The sequence below is a fragment of the Pelophylax lessonae genome (assembly GCF_965119305.1).
Source record: "Pelophylax lessonae genome assembly, chromosome: 6".
NCBI lineage: Eukaryota > Metazoa > Chordata > Amphibia > Anura > Ranidae > Pelophylax > Pelophylax lessonae.
Window position 1 is genome coordinate 103,557,757 of NC_138773.1, and position 17,611 is coordinate 103,575,367.

General features: G+C 42.4%; 1 protein-coding gene across 3 annotated transcripts in view; it reads right to left on the reverse strand.

Moving 5' to 3' along the window:
• The window catches only part of TRRAP (transformation/transcription domain associated protein), a 300,061-nt gene extending 295,532 nt beyond the window's left edge, over positions 1 to 4,529 (reverse strand). For all 3 annotated transcript variants that reach the window (XM_082261087.1, XM_082261086.1, XM_082261085.1), the window contains exon 1: positions 4,286 to 4,529. The gene's annotated coding sequence lies outside the window, so the exon portion shown is untranslated. The remainder of the gene's footprint in view (positions 1 to 4,285) is intronic.
• Positions 4,530 to 17,611: the final 13,082 nt, after the last annotated feature.

Below are 17,611 nucleotides of genomic sequence, written 5' to 3' on the forward strand. Positions count from 1 at the left end.
GGGACCAGTGACATTACTATAGTAATCAGTGCTAAAAATATGCAGTTACTGTAATAATGACACTGGCAGGGAAGGGGTTAACACTGGGTGATCAAGGGGTTAAATGAGCCTAGGAAGTGATTCTAAAGGCTCGTACACACTTGACGAAAATCGGACGAAATATCCTCCGATTTTTCTCTCTCATGCCTGATCAGCGGTCATAACCGTTTTTAGTTGACATTGCACAAATGTTACGAAATTTCTCGTCCAATTTTTTTTTGGGACATTTGTTCCTAGACTTCCGGGTCGTCAGCAACTTCAGATTATGCGCGGTCTTTCGAATCCGACCGATTTTTCATGGACGTACTGCATACACATTAAACGAAAATTGGTCGTCTGGGGGGGAACGATAAAAAATTTTGGTGTTTGTCCCTCCGTTTTTTTTTGTTGAAAATGTCGGCATCGGCTGCTGAAAGTTGTGTACACACTAGCCAAAAATCGTACGATTTTACTTCAGAGGGGAATTTTCAGCAGATTTTCTACTAGTGCGTACCCCACTTTACTGTGGGGAGGGGGTGGGGGCGTGTGAAATGATCACAGAGACCTGTGATCCTATATAGAAGGATTACAGGTGCTCTGTGATCATCATTAGAGAGAAAAGAACAGTCAGCTGTGTTTACAACAGCTGACCGTTCTTCTCACTCAGGGGGGAGCGATTGCGGGTGTCAGGCGGCAATCTGAGCTGCCTGCCCCATGCATCGGCGTCCCCTGCAGGTGCGGTTTGCGCAGGAGAGCCGCACTGCCGCAGTAAATTAGCGGCGAGCAGTCGGGAACTGGTTAAGACAAGTTCACACCATTGCAGTGTGCTGAGAAAAGTACCGCAGATTGCATTTCTACATACCGTGCATAAACACAATCCAATACTGGGAAAAGGAAAGTGAAAGTTATGCATTGACACTAGACACATATAAAGCAGTACAATACAAATGTGAAAAATCAGCACAACACCACCATAAACCAAAATACTAAACAACCCTGCAATCACTCCAAAACGCTTTCTCTGCGTAAAATAACACAACAACTAATAACAGTGCTGCGCCACATACATAATAATATATATGTGCAAAAAGTAATAAGAGGTTATATGTAACACTCAATAGTATGTTGGATATGTGACCAATCAAAAGTCTATAATGACTGTTCCAAAATTGTCTGCAATATAACAAAAAGTCCAATAATAAAAGGATGGCCGCTCCCCTCCTGCTCTGACCCGTGTCACCAGAAGGTCAGAACCAGCAGCTCCCCTCTGGGGATAAAAGACAATCCTGATATCGATAGACGTAAATAAATCCAAGAGATGTCGATCCTCACATTCTGATAATTCTCGGTATAAATCATAGGGAGGATAGAAGACAGATTCTAGTGCTCTCCTTTTTAAAATCTATTAGAAAAGTAAGGTACAATCTCACTTACATACAAAGCACATAAAGCTGTGCGGGCTGGACAGGCAGGATATCCAAAACACGGATGGCCGTGAAGTCAGATACAAGGCTCCGCCCCTAATACGCGTTGCGTCACACATTTGACTTCACTAGGGGTGGCCCATTTAAAGTGGCATTAAACACCAGAAACAAATCTTTCTTTTATTGCAGCTTACCAATTATTGGATGTGGTGGCTGCATTCCTTTTTTTTTTTTATATTTTCACTGAGTGATGCAATCATTAAGCCTGTTAAATTTTAGCATACCAAGCTGTCCTACAGATGTAGCAGTTAGAGGGATGAGACAAACCATTTACCATTGACAGGGGTGCTTACAATGATCAGCTTTTATTTATTTGTGTAAAACCTTTACCCCAAAGGAAAAAATCTGTTGATGTAACTGCTTATAAAGTATTAGCTTCTGTTTGGCTTCAATTTGTTTTGCGTATCTAAATCTGCTACCGCGTTTCTCCGAAAGCAAGACATCTCTCGAAAATAAGACCTACTTACAGTTTTGCCTCTCGCTGAAATATAAGGCACCCCCCCCCCTCGAAAATAAGACCTCCCCGATAATAAAACGTACCCCGAACATAAGTTCTCCCTGATAAGGCCCCCCGTAGCCACCGTAACTCTGGACCGTATCGGCGGGCGCCGCCGCACAGCTCACTGTTGGCCGTAGCGCAGCCGGAGCAGACAAGAAGTGCGAGGTCTCTTTTAATCAGAGAGCCCGCGCCACCCCCACCGCCAGGACAAGCTGCTGCCTGCTGCTCGCTCTGCCCTGATGGAGTCTGGCTGACTCACAATTATTCGCACGGGGCAGGAGTCGGGCACATTGTGTGGACACAAAGGGGTGACTGAGGTAGGGGGGGGGGGGAATGTCTGATAAAGGGGTGGGGGGGGGATGTCTGGTGAAGGTGTCCACTGGCACAGGGGTGGGGGGAGTGGGATCACTTAAAATAACACAGGAGGATCAGAGGGGGCAATCAAAATGACACAGGAGGATCAGAAGGGGGGGGATCAAAATGACACAGGAGGATCAGAAGGGGGGGGGGGGGGTCAAAATGACAGGATTCTTCTTCATGGAAAAATAAGACATCCCCTGAAAATAAGACCTAGCGCATCTTTGGGAGCAAAAATGAATAGACACTGCCTTATTTTCAGGGTAACAGGGTGCTACATATAACACCCCACACCCCTACCAGAATGACAATGCTGCTGCCTGCTGTGCCTTCTTTGCTCCTTCATCCAGGATTGGGTCTCACTAACACAGGAAGTGTGTTACTGGCCAGATCACCAGGTGAAAAGAAAATGAATGCAGGCACCACTAGGGACGCACTGATAACCCTTTTTTTTTTTTTTTTTTTTTTTAATCGGCCATTATACGAGTACCGATACTTTCAACCAAGTGCTTGCCGATACTTTGTGCTGCAATTTGTGTCCATCCAAAAGAATGGGTGCAGATTGCACTGCAAAGAATAGCATGTAATTTGAACAAGAATGCGGTGCGATTCCCATCCGAATGGCATGCGGCTCCCCCCCCCCCCCCCCACACCTGTGTAAACCCAAGCTGAAATCACTATGACAAGCCTGGGTTCACACTATGGGGGGGGGGGAACGACGTCCCCTCCCGCTGTTTGTAATAACAGCCGAGCGGCTGCATAGCCGCACCAGTTGTTATTACAAGAAAGCCGACCGCCGACTAAAAAAAAAAAAAAAATGGTACAGGCATCATCCCAGTACAACCCCTTGAAGCAATAATCGGTAATATCTGTAAGTTTGTCACTGATACTGATCCTTAAACAAAAGTCGGTCAACCCCTCGTTCACACAGGAGCAGTGGGGAAACTGCGTGCGATTCGGACAGGGAATCGCACTGCAATCCTTTTCAAAATCACAGGATTTTAGGCAGTGCGATCTGCACCCGTTCATTTTGTATGGACACAAATTGCACCACAAAGTATCAGTATCCAGTATCTTGGCAGAAAGAATCAGTACTTGTACTCGCCGATAAAATTAAAAAAAGCCCATTGGTGCATCCCTAGTGGTGTCTGCATTAGTGTTCTTTTCTTTGGTTTTCTTCACCTGGTGATCTGCCAGTAACACACAATCCAGGATGAAGGAGCAGGTTTCGGTATCAGAAGCATTTTCACAAGTACTCCTGAAAATACTCGGCATCGATTCATCCCTGACCACCACACCTAATGATTGGTAAGCTGCAATATTACATTTTTGGTTTTAATGTGCTAGCATTAACGCAAGGAAAACACAGGGGTTATGGGGTGGAAGGGCCCCCGATTGCTTGTACAATCAGATTGTATAGTGTATTGTCAGATCATTATGTGGAGGTACCCAGACACTCAGTAATCAATGCCCTGTGAAAGGCTGGCCATACATTATACAATTTTCCTTTAGATTCACCTAAACCACTTTCAATTTGTATGCAATCAGGCAAAGCCCTTGTATTACAGTTGAAAGTAAACCAAAAGAAAATTGCATAATGTATGGCCAGCTTACAGAGCACAGTCTATTAGAACAATGCGATCTCACACACACACACAATGGTACCCTGCACACCCACAATAAGACACATGGTCCCCCAGGCTGCAGATAACAACAAGCATCATGCCCGATCATCCCATCGCTGGGCCCATTGTGTTATAGGAGCCCCGTCCAGCTGTAGCTGAGCCCTCCATTATCCGGGAAGGCTGCAGTACATCAATAGACCGGCACTGCCCGGCCTCCCCGCCCCCCTATGTACACCACATGGCGATCCATCCCCCCCATCCTCCATATCCCGACCCATCTACACTACAGGAGACCCCCTCACCACAGCAATCCGTCCCCGGCCACCGATCCAGCATCCGCCTCCTCCCGCTCACCAGCACCCGGCCCGGCTCCCCTCCCAGTAGCCTTTGCGCCAAGGATCGGGCCTGCTGTGCATGTCGGGAAGTCCGCCCTCAAATCCGGCGATCTCTTCTGGCTGCCAGGAAGGTTAGAGCAGCGATCTTCTCCAGCGAGGCGATCGGAGGGATCCGCCGGTCTATGATGGTTACAGATCGCCTTGAAAGGGGACTCGAATTTACCGAAAATTGCTGTTTTCGGGAAGACCATAAGTTTTGATGGTCTTCTTACATCATTAAGCGGGGACGGCAGCAGGAGAATGCGTATATGATGCTCATTGGCCACAGAATGGAGGGGGTGGTGTGTGTGATCGGTGCCGCCCCTTGTACGGAACTGTGGCGACCCCTCTCAGTGCTCAGCTCACTCCTGAGCTCGCTCCTCACTATGGAGCGGAGCCTTTGTTATTGTCTGCTATGAGACTCCTCTAATATCTTTTATTAACCACCCGAAGACCAAGTCTTTCTGACACTTTTTGTTTACAAGTTTAAACCAATATTTCTTTTTTTTGCTAGAAAATTACTTATAACCCCCAAACATATATATTTTTTTAGCAGAGACCCTAGGGAATAAAATTGTGGTCGATGAAACATGCACAGCAATTTTTCAAATGTGATTTATTTATTATTTTTTGGTGAAAAAAAAATACTTTCATGAATTAAAAAAAAAAAAAAATCAGTACAGTTAGCCAATTTTTTTGCATAATGTGAAAGATAATATGCCGAGTAAATAGATACCTCACAACCACGGTACTTAAAAATCTGTATAGGCGACGCTTTAAACATTTCTAAAGATTACCAGTTTGGAGTTACTAAGGTCTAGGTCTTGCTCTAGAATTATTGTTCTAGCTCTAACGTTCGCGGCGATACCTCACGTGTGGTTTGAACATCGTTTAAATATGTGGGCGTGACCTATGCATGCATTCGTGTCTGCGTGTGAGCGAGAGGACAGGGTGTTTTTTTCTTTTATTGTTTATTTTATTTTTTTATTTTTACACATTCCCTTTAATTTGTTTATTTATTTTTTAATCACTTTTATTCCTATTAAATGAAATGTAAACATCCCTTGTAATAGAAATAAGGCATGAGAGGTCCTCTTTATGGAGAGATCTTGAGTCTATAGGTCCCCAGATCTCTCCTCTAGGCTGGAAAGCCTGAGATAAAAAAAAAAAACATGATCTCAGCTCTGCCAGCGCCAGAACTGACGTCATGACGTCATTTCCGGCCCCTGAGGGTCATAGAGATGACCCTTTCACCCCACAACCCCTGTGTTTTCCTTACGTTAATGCTAGCACATTTGTATGAGGTTTTTAAAGCAGCATCAAACCAAAAATGTAATATGTTGCAGCTTACCAATCATTTGGCGTGGTGGTCAGGGATTAACCAATACCGAGTGTTTTCAGGAGTACTTGTGAAAATGCTCCTGATACCGAAACCTGCTTCTACATTCAGGATTGTCTGTTACTGGCCAGATCACCAGGTGAAAACAGAGGGAAGAAAACCAAAGAAAAGAACACTAATGCAGACACCACTAGGTCATGGTCTGGGGCTGCATATGTGCTGCCGGCACTGAGGAGCTACAGTTCATTGAGGGAACCATGAATGCCAACATGTACTGTGACATACTGAAGCAGAGCATGATCCCCCTCCCTTAGGAGACTGAGCTGCAGGGCAGTATTCCAACATAATGACCCCAAACACACCTCCAAGACAATCACTGCCTTGCTAAAGAAGCTGCGGGTAAAGGTGATGGACTGGCCAAGCATGTCTCCAGTAGTAAAACAAATCTCCTGTGCTCAAGTAGAATATGACTGAGGGAAGAGAGATGCACTTCAGACTCAGGTGGAAAAGAGCCAATGGTCTTGCTGCCCCCTCAGGATCAAGGGTATCCAGAACCAACTAAGAGAAAAGAGAAAAGAAAAAGGGGTGCACCGACCTAGTGCATCACCACTAAAACCATTTATTAAAATATTAAAAAGTATACAATATGCTCACAAGGCAGGTGTGATGATACACACATTAACATTGCATATACAATCTCCAAGGTAGCCAAGGTCCCATACGTAGCCGAATGGTATGCAGAGTGCCGCATGGGGCTGCTGTGGCTGGGCTGACGCATTTTCTAGCTCTGAGGAAGGGGGTTCGCCCCTGAAACGCGTCAGCCCAGCCACAGCAGCCCCATGCGGCACTCTGCATGCCATTCAGCTACGTATGGGACCTTAGGGTATACTCACTTTTGTTGCCAGCGGTTTAGACATTAATGGCTGTGTGTTAAGTTATTTTGAGGGGACAGCAAATTTACACTGTTATACAAGCTGTATACTCACCACTTTACATTGTAGCAAAGTGTCATTTCTTCAGTGTTGCCACATGAAAAGATAGAATAAAATATTTACAAAAATATGAGAAGTGTACTCAAGTTTGTGAGATACTGTATATGTATTGCTGTCAGCAAATGGTTAAAGCAGAACTAAAGGCAAAGACTTTTTTTTTTCTAAGTGGCAGAGGTGCTAGAACCAGGGCCAGTGCAAAGATCTTTGCCGCCCTAGGCAAAATAAAAATTGCCGCTGTCGGGATTATTGGGGGTGATTAAAATAATAATAGAAACAAAAATGGATTTAAAAAGCCATGTATATTCCATATTATGCATATAAGATTCTGAACAGTATAGCGTCCATTTTGTTCAAGGTGAATGAAAGTTCATATATGTTCATTTGCAAAATGTCTCTTACAAGCTTACAAGAGAAAGTAGAATTTCAACAGAGGTCTTTGTATTTCTTTTAAGATCGTAAATAAGATTTACATAGACACCTCTTCAAGACATAATGGTAATCCCAGTCTGTCTGTAATTATTTAACAATGGACAATACCCCAGTATACTCTAGCAGACATTTAAAATGAACTATATATATGTTTTTAAAGATACATTATTATGTGTGAGAAGATATTAGCCATAATTATGTCATTATATTATGTAAGGCATATACATATATATTTAGGAATGTTATATCACATTTTGGGTTTATATTCTTACAGTAGTAATCTTACTCAGAATTCTTTTTTTAATAAGTGTAAGAACATGTGTATCTCGTCACTAATTACCTCATTTCAGAGAAGTTTGTGGTTATGTTTTTACGACCACTATAGATCTTACAATCCAGACCAAATGTCTGAAATGTGTGACAGCATATGGCATGGTCAAATAATTAATGGACTTTCACTAGCCAGAGGTCAAAGAGGTCATCAGATAAGAATAGTGGTAATTGTTTCTAACTACTGAATCTAATGAATGGTACAACACTGCCTTCTTTACACGAAATACCAAATGCAGTCTTGGGATAATTTAGATATTTACAATTAGAAATATTATATTGTATTAAAAATATAATTATTGAAATGGCATTACTTGCCAGGGTGAATGATGGAGATTAGATGGACATTTATGTATGTACTGGGAGTATGGACAAAGTTTTATGTTGTGTTTTATGGTTAATCTTGAACATAGAGAAATTATCCTTTAATTGTATTATACCAAGTATTGAATTATCGAAAGAGGTGTGACTCTGACCTCACCAGTTAAGGTATAGAATAACAACCAATGGGGATAATGTTCATCCCTCTGGGTTTAACTTATGGTCATTTTTATAGCCCTTTGTTCATACCATATAAAAGAAGAACCCAGATGTGAGACAGGATACATCACATTACATTTGTCCAACATACAATACACATACATCACACACACTACTACATCCCTCGATATACTCATCCAGACATACTCCATCTTGCTCCATCATTCATCTGAAACTTTGAGGGACGCCAAACAAAACTCCTCCCTCACTATCCACCATCTTAAGAAAGGCACCCATCTTAGGACTCTGGTAACGACCATTTGAAGAAAGCAGCCATCTTAAGTGTGGTAAATATAATCTTGCTATGTTATTTGATTTTATTCAATTGTTTATTTCCTTCCTTATATGTTTTATATTGCATATTTAAGGGTAATAAGATTACAATCCCAGCTGTATAAACCATGGTAGATTTTTCTCTAAAAAGCTGATTTTTGTTTTTATACATTTTTATTAATATCAGATTTAGTGCATTATTTGCAATTTTAAGTCTTCCGTTTTGCATGGCTTATTCTCGCTTCATCTGCAGTGAAGTGACTTGCGGCTATGCGATTCGCAGACAATTGTGGTCTGTTTATATAGAACATTTACCTATGGTTTATGCTATACCTGGAGAAATGGTAATCTTGCTTTCGTTTTGCTTCCACTTTGTTTCAGTTTCACTTTCATTATTGAGCTAAACATCACATTGCATTGATTGTTTGAAGTTAGTATTTTATGTAAGAGTTATTTTTTTTTTGTGTCACTTCCTGTTTGATCATATATTGTGATTACATGTCTTGAGAATAAATATTTTTATATATTCCATACTGTAGACTGTACTCACTAAGATTGGTATAAGCTTTTAAAAAGAAATTAATCAATTAAAAAGAATTCACTACATATTGATTTGTGGAAATAAGTGAAGAATCTCCTTTCTCACAGATCTTTGCTTATTGACATAAATAGACACTGTTATATTGAGAGCAGTATAAATATTCTGACATAATGAAGTACGAGCGCGAGATATTATTATTAAATAATCTTACACCACCCCCCCATCCCAAGTTCCTGAAAGGGTTAAAACCCCTTCAATGACTTACCTCGGCGCTGGATCAGGCTCCACTTACTCTCATCCCCCGCCGATGTCAGCCGGCGGGGGAGACCTACTGCACATGCCCGGCCGCATTAGACCTCCCCATAGAAAAGCATTATTCAATGCTTTCCCATGGGGATTTCAGGGATGCTGGAGGTCCTCATATAGCATGGCTTGCTCTAGTGCTCAGGCGGCCGGTCCATTACTGATTCTGGGTGCAGGATGCCGGGGCGCCCCCTGCTGTGTTGCACCCGAGGAGGCTGCCTAGGTCACCTTACAGGTAGCGCCGGTGTTCCGTGAAAAAAACCATACCCGTAAAAATTCCATACCCTCGTCACTTCCTGTCAGGGTATGTCATTCAACAGCTGAGCCGCTTCCCAGTGCGCATGCGGCTGTAGCCGCTAAATTAAGTTATCTCGGAGACTGCCTGCGGGTCCAGGGAAATGTTAAAGCGGTGATCAAGGCGGCGGGTACAACAATTCCTTATCTTTTAAATCTACAATGCATATAAATCCCTTTACATATTAATTAAAAGAAAATAATGCAGGGCTTCATCTCATATTCATCATTGATGTCTTCATTAGTGGAAGCCGATCGTTATCCATACATTGAAATCACTATCGAATGGATTCACTACGACGATGGTGTCACACACACGGTTCTGCACAAATTACTGAAGAAGCTGAATGGGGTTGAAGGAACCCAACTTCAGGATCATCATCCGAATACTGGAGCCAGTACAATGATCTATAATATTAGAACTCTACAATACCATATAGACAACTAAACTGCCATGATTTATATCGCCGCTTTAATCCCTGGAGCCGAGATCAGGCATGCGCAGTGGGACGTGCTCCAACAGCTGATGAATGGCGCGGGCACAGCTGTGAGCATGCGCAATGGGAAGCGGCTCAGATGTTCCAAGACAGGAAGTGACATGGGTATGGAATTTCCACGGGGTATGGTTTTTTTAACGTTACACGGGCCCAGGCTAGAACAGGTGCAGCAACAGGTCTTCAAATGTAAAATGTTGATTAGTAAAGTAGAACTAAAGTTAAAACTTGAACTGAAAGAGTGGAGAGGGATTAGAACCCCTGTCAGTTTTTATTGCTGTCTGTGCCCCCCGTAAGGGAGATTCGCCCTCTCTATTAGTCCTGTTTTCTATTATCATTGAAAGCGAAAGAAAAAAAAATGGGTTGTCACCAGAACTGGAATAGAGGAGAAAACTTCCAATGGGGAGGCTAATTCTGGGGACTATCAGGGATTTTTTCACTTTGGAGGGATTTCCACTCCCTTCCTGTTTTGGCTATGGGACAGGAAGTTAATGAGACAAAGATGGGAAAAAATAAAAAAAAACCTGACAGAGTAAAAAAAAAGTTATGCCTTTAGTTCTACTTTAAGATGACAAAGTTATTATACTTATCATTGTTTCCTAGAACAAAGAAGACTTTCTTTGGATGGTATACAGTAGGCTTGCAAAAATTATGCTATAGTATATTTTATGTTATAAAAAAAAAAAATATATATAGATAAAGTGAGCGCTAGAAATAAGTATTGCATGTAGCAGCTGGCACAAAATAAAGGTGAATATACAACCTACAAAAAACAATAAAAAGTGAATTTGAGTGCAGCGCTGATAATTATGGCATTGTTTAACCACTTCTGGACCCCCTTAATGACCAGGTAATTTTTTGCGATTTGGCACTGCATTACTTTAACTGAGAATTGCGCGGCCATGCGACACTGTACCCAAATAAAATTTATGTCCTTTTCCCCCACAAATAGATCTTTCTTTTGGTGGTATTTAAACACCTGTGCTATTTTTATTTTTTAGCGCTATAAACAAAAAAAGAGCGACAATTCTGAAAAAAAAAAAAACAATATTTTTCACTTTCTGCTATATATAATATTCCCCCAAAAAATAAAAATAAATAAAAATCAAATTTTCCTCATTTTAGGCCAATATGTATTCTGCTACATATTTTTGGTTAAAAAAAACAAAACAATAAGTGTATATTGACTGGTTTGCGCAAAAGTTATCATGTCTACAAAATAGGGGAAAGATTTATGTCATTTTTATTTATTTACTAGTAATGGTGGCGATCAGCGATTTTTAGCGGGACTGCGACATTGCGGCGGACAGATCGGACACCTAACTGAGATTCGGCCTCTTTGTAAATTTAGCCGAACTAGCCCCCTCAGCTTAGACAGCACGGCCAACTGGTTCTATTTTTGCCCACTCTTGGACTGACCCCCCTTCCCACACCTCTCTCTCTTCTCATCGTTCTCTCCTTTCTTTGTCTCTTGTTTCCCTGTCTATTCTGGTTATTCTGAATTTCAGGTCGATGGATTGGCGCACAAACTATTTTTCTATGATCTGGATTGTCTCCTGTCCATTTACTGTCCCACTGACCTATTGTTGCTTATATTATTTATGAGTTGTTTATTTTCCTTGGAATTTAGGCTCGGTTCACACTGATGCGATGCGGGAAGGCTGCGAACTCGCAGCCTGTTCCCGCATCGCACACGCACCCCCGGCAGTTCACACTGCCATATGCGATCCGCTGGGGGTGTCAATGTAATCTTAACGACACCCCCAGTTTGATCGCATATCGCAGTGCGATCGTGCAGTTCGCACAGGATCGGATCGCACAAGTGTGAACCGCTGTGCGATCCGTTCCTGATGCGGCAGCAAAAATGCCTCCTGTGCGTGTTTGCTGCGGGTGCGATGCGAATTTAGCCATACAAACTGTATGGCTAAACTCGCACCGCACAGCTGATCGCATGTCATGTCGGAGCAGTGCGCTCCGACATGACATGCGAACCCCGCACACGCAGTAGTGTGAACCGGGGCTTAACTTGTTTGATTATGCTGTCAATTATTTCCCTTGTTATGAAAACTTAATAATAAAAATTATTGTAAAGAAAAAAAAAAAAAAGAATGAGCAAAACAAATAAAAAGCCTAAAAAAGTTTATATATTACTGATTAGAAAAATAGAAATAAAAGAAAAAAAAATTAATCAGGAAAATACTAGTTACCCCTTAGTGCTGGTTCACATATATGCGATGCGGGAACCCTGCGAATCCACTGCGTGTTCCCGCATTGCATTCAAATCACAGGCAGCTCACACTGCCATATGCAAATCGCTGGGGGTGTCAATACAAAGTTAATGACACCCCCAGATCAGTTCACATATCGCAGTGTGAACTGACAGTTCGGACATGAATTGGATTGCATTGGTGTGAACCACCATGAGATCCGATTCTACTGCGGACCCAAAAAAGGGACCTGTGTGTGTTCTGTCCGAATCCGATGCGGTATGGCTGAATTTGCATCGCACACACATCGCATGTGATTTTCAGAGCAGTGCACTCCGAATCACATGTGATGTCTGCCATCGCTATAGTGCGAACTGAGACTTAATGCCTAAGGTTGTTTATCACTGCAACTACTTACCCTTGGCTCAAACCTATGCGTTTTTTAATGCGTTTTGCACTACAGTCCATTTAACATGGTTTCCTATGGATCTAGTTCGCATCCATACATTTTGAGTTAGTAGTTAGAAAGGATCAGGGACTTTTCTCCTCACAGCAGATTGCATTTTGCGTGTAATAGACTTCAATGGATCCGCACCAAAAACGCAAGTGTTTTTCGTTATGAGGGTTTTTTTTTCACTAATAGGAAAATATGACAGTTCTTTTCATTTAGTGTGACTTTGATGTGACATTACACTCTCTGGCACTTAATTAGCATCAAAGTCGCATTATAGTAGAGCAGGAACCTTTATGTGTCCAAAGTCACGTTAGGATTAGTGTTAAGGGTTAGGAGTAAATGTTAGGGAAGGGCTAGGGTTAGGGTTTAGGGCTAGGGTTAAATGTTATGGTTAGGGTTAAATGTCAGGGTTAAGGACTAGGGTTAAGGTTAAGGGTTAGGGTTAAATGTTAGGGGTTATGGTTAGCTTTAAATGTTAGAGTTAAGGGTTAGGGTTAAATGTGAGGGGTAAGGGTTCAATGTTAGGGTTAAATATTAGGGTTAAATGTGAGGGGTAAGGGTTCAATGTTAGGGTTAAATATTAGGGTTAAATATTAGGGGTAAGGGTTAAATGCTAGGGTTAGGATTAAATGTTAGGGGTGAGGGTTATGGTTAAATGTTAGGGGTATGGGTTAAAAGCTAGGGTTAAAGTTAAATGTTAGGCATAAGGATTAAATGTTAGGGGTAAGAGTTAGGGTTAAATGTTAGAGGTAAGTTTAAATGTTAGGGTTAAGGGCTAGGGTTAGGGTTAAATGTTAGGGGTAAAGGTTAGGGTTACAGGCTAGGTTTACAGTTAAATGTTAGGGGTAAGGGTTAAATGTTATGGTTAAGGGTTGGGGTTAAATGTTAGGGGTAAGGGTTAGGGTTAAATGTAAGGGTTAGGGTTAAATCTTAGGGGGAAGGGTTAGAGTTAGCAGTAATTGTTAGGGTTAGCCGTAATTGTTAGTGATAGAACGCTAACCCTAACAATTACCGCTAACCCTAAGTCCCGGTTCACACTACTGCGACTTGTCAGGCGACTGGTAAGCCTGACAAGTCGCGGTCCATACTGTGTTACGGGTACCATCCTAATAGTTCCTGTACTACTTTGGGGCGACATCGGAGCGACTTGCATTGACTTCCATTATGTGAAGTCCGTGCAAGTTGCGCCGAAGTCGCGGTGCATGCGACTTCACAGGTCGCCCCCGAAGTTGGATCGCCATAGTGTGAACCGACACTTAGGCCTCATGCACACTGGACGTTATCAAAACGCCAGGAGAAAGCCGTAGCTCCAGGTCCCAAAATGGACTTTACCAAACACTGAGGAAACTGAAAAGCCAGGTTCCTCTCCATGACACAAACTCCCTGGAGCCCCTCAACCCACCTGGTTTACATAGATCTGGCTTGGTTCCATTTTTCTTCAAATCTGACATCCGGAAGGTCACTGGAGAAGCAGAAGTTCATTATAATAGCCTGTACTACATGGAGTTAGCAGCTCATCGATGATACCATTTTTTCATTCAACCAGCGGGTTGAATAGAAAAAAACTGACTTAGTCCTCCCACATTTTGTGGTGGAAATGGGAATCCTTCCCCCTGTCTGAATACACGGATCAGCCCTGCCAGCTATAGCTTGTGGCACTGATCGAATGGGGAAAAGCTGTCAGTGCAGTTGTGAAGGAGTAGATCGGTAGATCAACTTCTATACAACCACAGTGCCCAAATTCACCTGGTCACTGCTGAACTGGCCAAATTTCAATCCATGTATGGCCAGTTTTAGTGCTGGTCTCTTCTGGGTGCTGCTCAGGTGACTCATTTTCTGAACACAAGGGGTTGCTCTTTGTTGGACATCTTGTATTTTGTTTCAAAAATTAAAAATCCTTCTCTGACTGGAAAAGCCAGAAATCACAGCATCATCCACCCCATCTCTCTGGTTTGTCCAATCAGAGAAAGTGTTGTATTCAATAAAAATACAATATGTTCTCTGAATGGCAGAGGCGTAGAGTGGACACCCCCTTGTTCAATATGTAGATGGGAAGTCACTCGAACAACACCCAGAAGACACCAGAGCCGAGTGTATGCAATACAGGCTTCCCCAGCATCCCTGTGGACGTGAACTACAATATGAAGCCAAGATGGACCAATGTAAGTTTAACCCCTTGGCACCGGCCACACACAAATATACGGCTTCTCGGCGGTTGGGTCTTGGTGCCGAGCGGCTGTATATTTTCGCGAATTAGTGTAAATACAGCTGTGCCAAGAGCGCATTCCCTGCGTGCTCCCGGCACAGTTACCGGCGGCTAACGGAAAGCTTCTGATCGTTACTTGCAATCGGGAGCTTTCCGATCATGTGACAGCCAATCACAGTGGTCTCATGATCATAAACCCCACCTCCCGACAACCTAAATCCCTTAAAGGGCCGGGAGATGCCGGGCACAAGAGGTTAAAAATAGATAATCCCTGGAGTTCAACTTTAAAAACAAGTTGTCACTGGCAGTTTGTTTATTTTGTTTCCTGAACGGCTTCTCCCAAAGCACTAAATAAGGCCGGGTTCACACTAGTGCGATCACATGTGATTCACACCGCATTGCCCATCGCATGTGATGTCTGTGCGTTGCAAATTCAGCCATACAGTTTGTATGGCTGAATTTGCATCGCATTCGGACCAAAATGGTGCAGGACCCTTTTTTGGTCCGCACTGGAATCGGATCACATCAGTGTTCACATCCATGCGATCCAATTTCTTTTTTGATTTAACAGTTCGCACTACGATCTTCAAACTGATTTGGGGGTGTAATTAACTTTACATTGACACCTACAGCGGTTCGCAGAGGGCAGTGTGAGATGCGGTGCGGGAACTCGCACTGGAATTGCGCTGGTTCCCGTATCGCACAAGTGTGAACCGAGCCTAAGAACTCACGCTCCTTCAACCTCACACAAATGAAGCAAAATGTACACATTTCGTTAAAACAAACACCAAAAATATTTATTTTAGGAACATTTTTATAACACAACATCATTTTTTACATACATGAAAATGAAAGCAAAGAGATACATTTTCTTTCTGTCTTAAAATATAAATAACATGTACTATGTAGTAACTGAAGGCATCTATCTATCTGTAGAAGACAATATGCTGGAAATGATAGGGGTAACAAAGATGGCACTGCCTTTGTTGGAAGTGTGATGGCCAAGCCTCCAGTACCATAAGGCCCCATTTACACTTGGCAATTTGGAATCATGGATGGAATTCTGTCAGTGATTCCAAATCACATAGCAATCGCTCCATAATGCTTTACCCACATTTTGGTGCCATTCAATCTAAATGGATTTTGCCAGGGCTATCTTACAACAGAATCACAAGCAATCACAGCAAAAAGCTAAATATAAAACAGGAAAACATCCGCGCTAGGTCAAGCAAAAAGAAGAAAAAGGTAAGCAGCCACATAACCAACTATGATACCAGCTGTAAATGATCCAAAAATTAGAAGCGGCGCTAAATCCTAATAGTGCAATCGTGAATAATCATATGGTAAATAATGTGGCATGAAAACAACTTAACATGCAGTGATAAAATTATGAGCAAAATATATAATTGAAAAAAATCAATCATATGAAAGTGATATAATGAAATAGAGGCAAAAAAAGTGTTAGGTGAACATATAAAGGTCCTATCAATGAGAAAAGTCCTTTTCAATATATAACAAAAGTGTCCATAAAGTGCAAAAAAGTGTAAAAGTACCGTTGATTGATGAAATCCACCACCAAGCACCAACACTTAGCATACGCTTCTTACCAGATAACATAGACCATAAATTATAATGGTCATAAAAGCACAAAATAACCCGGCATCCGAGATAGGCAATGGTTGCTCAGCAGCAGCTCCGAATGGATGGGGAATAAAAAAAATGACCAAGCATAGTGAAGCCTGCTAACATTTTATTTAAAATATATAAAAAGTACCTTTGATGAGTTGTAAAAAGGCACAAACGAGTAAAAAACCAGCAGACTGTCAGCTCTTGAGAAAGGAACACCGCGAGTGACGGCTAAGCAAGTGTGATGTCTTTAGTAACAGCCAATTCCAACGCGTTTCGTCATCGGTGACACCTTCCCAGGGGCAGGCCGAATATCAGGTACCTGAGTGGTAATTTATGGTCTATGCCAGGGGTAATGAATTAAAATTCAAGGAGGTCCGGTCGCTAAAATTTTCTTTGGGCCGAGGTCCGAATCTGAAGTCTGTGCTATGACTCAGAAAGATGGGCAAAACAAAAACGTGTCCATCAGCGTTGCTCTTAACATAAAATATGCCCATTAGAGTGCCCCCTAACATGAAATGTGCCAATCAGCGTGACCCTTAGCATAAAATTTGCCCATCGGCGTGCCCCTTAACATAAAATATGCCCATCAGCGTGCCCCTTAGCATAAAATTTGCCCATCAGCGTGACCCTTAACATAAAATGTGTCCATCAGCGTGATCCTTAACATAAAAAAAAGGGCACGCTGATGGGCACATTTTATGTTAGGGGGCACTCCGATGGGCATATTTTATGTTAGGGGGCACTCTGATGGGCACATTTATGTTAGCTGGCACTCTGATGGGCATATTTTATGTTAGGGGGCACTCTGATGGGTACATTTTATGTTAGGGGCACTCTGATGGGCACATTTTATGTTAGGGGGCACTCTGATGGGCAAAATAAAACGTGTAAATCAGCGTTGCTCTTAACATAAAATATGCCCATTAGAGTGCCCCTTAACATAAAATATGCCCATCAGCGTGACCCTTAACATAAAATAAGGGGCACGCTGATGGGCACATTTTATGTTAGGGGGCACTCTGATGGGCACATTTTTTTTTTATGGGGCACTATAATGAGCACTACAAAATATGCCCATCACTTTAAAAACCTCTCATCTATAAAATTGGGGACCACATTGCTTTTTCCCTTTGTGCTCCACATAATTGGAGCCAGTAGCCGAGCCAGGAGCCGCGAGCAGCAGGGGGGCGGGGCGCGCACATAATGTCATGCTCCAACTCGCT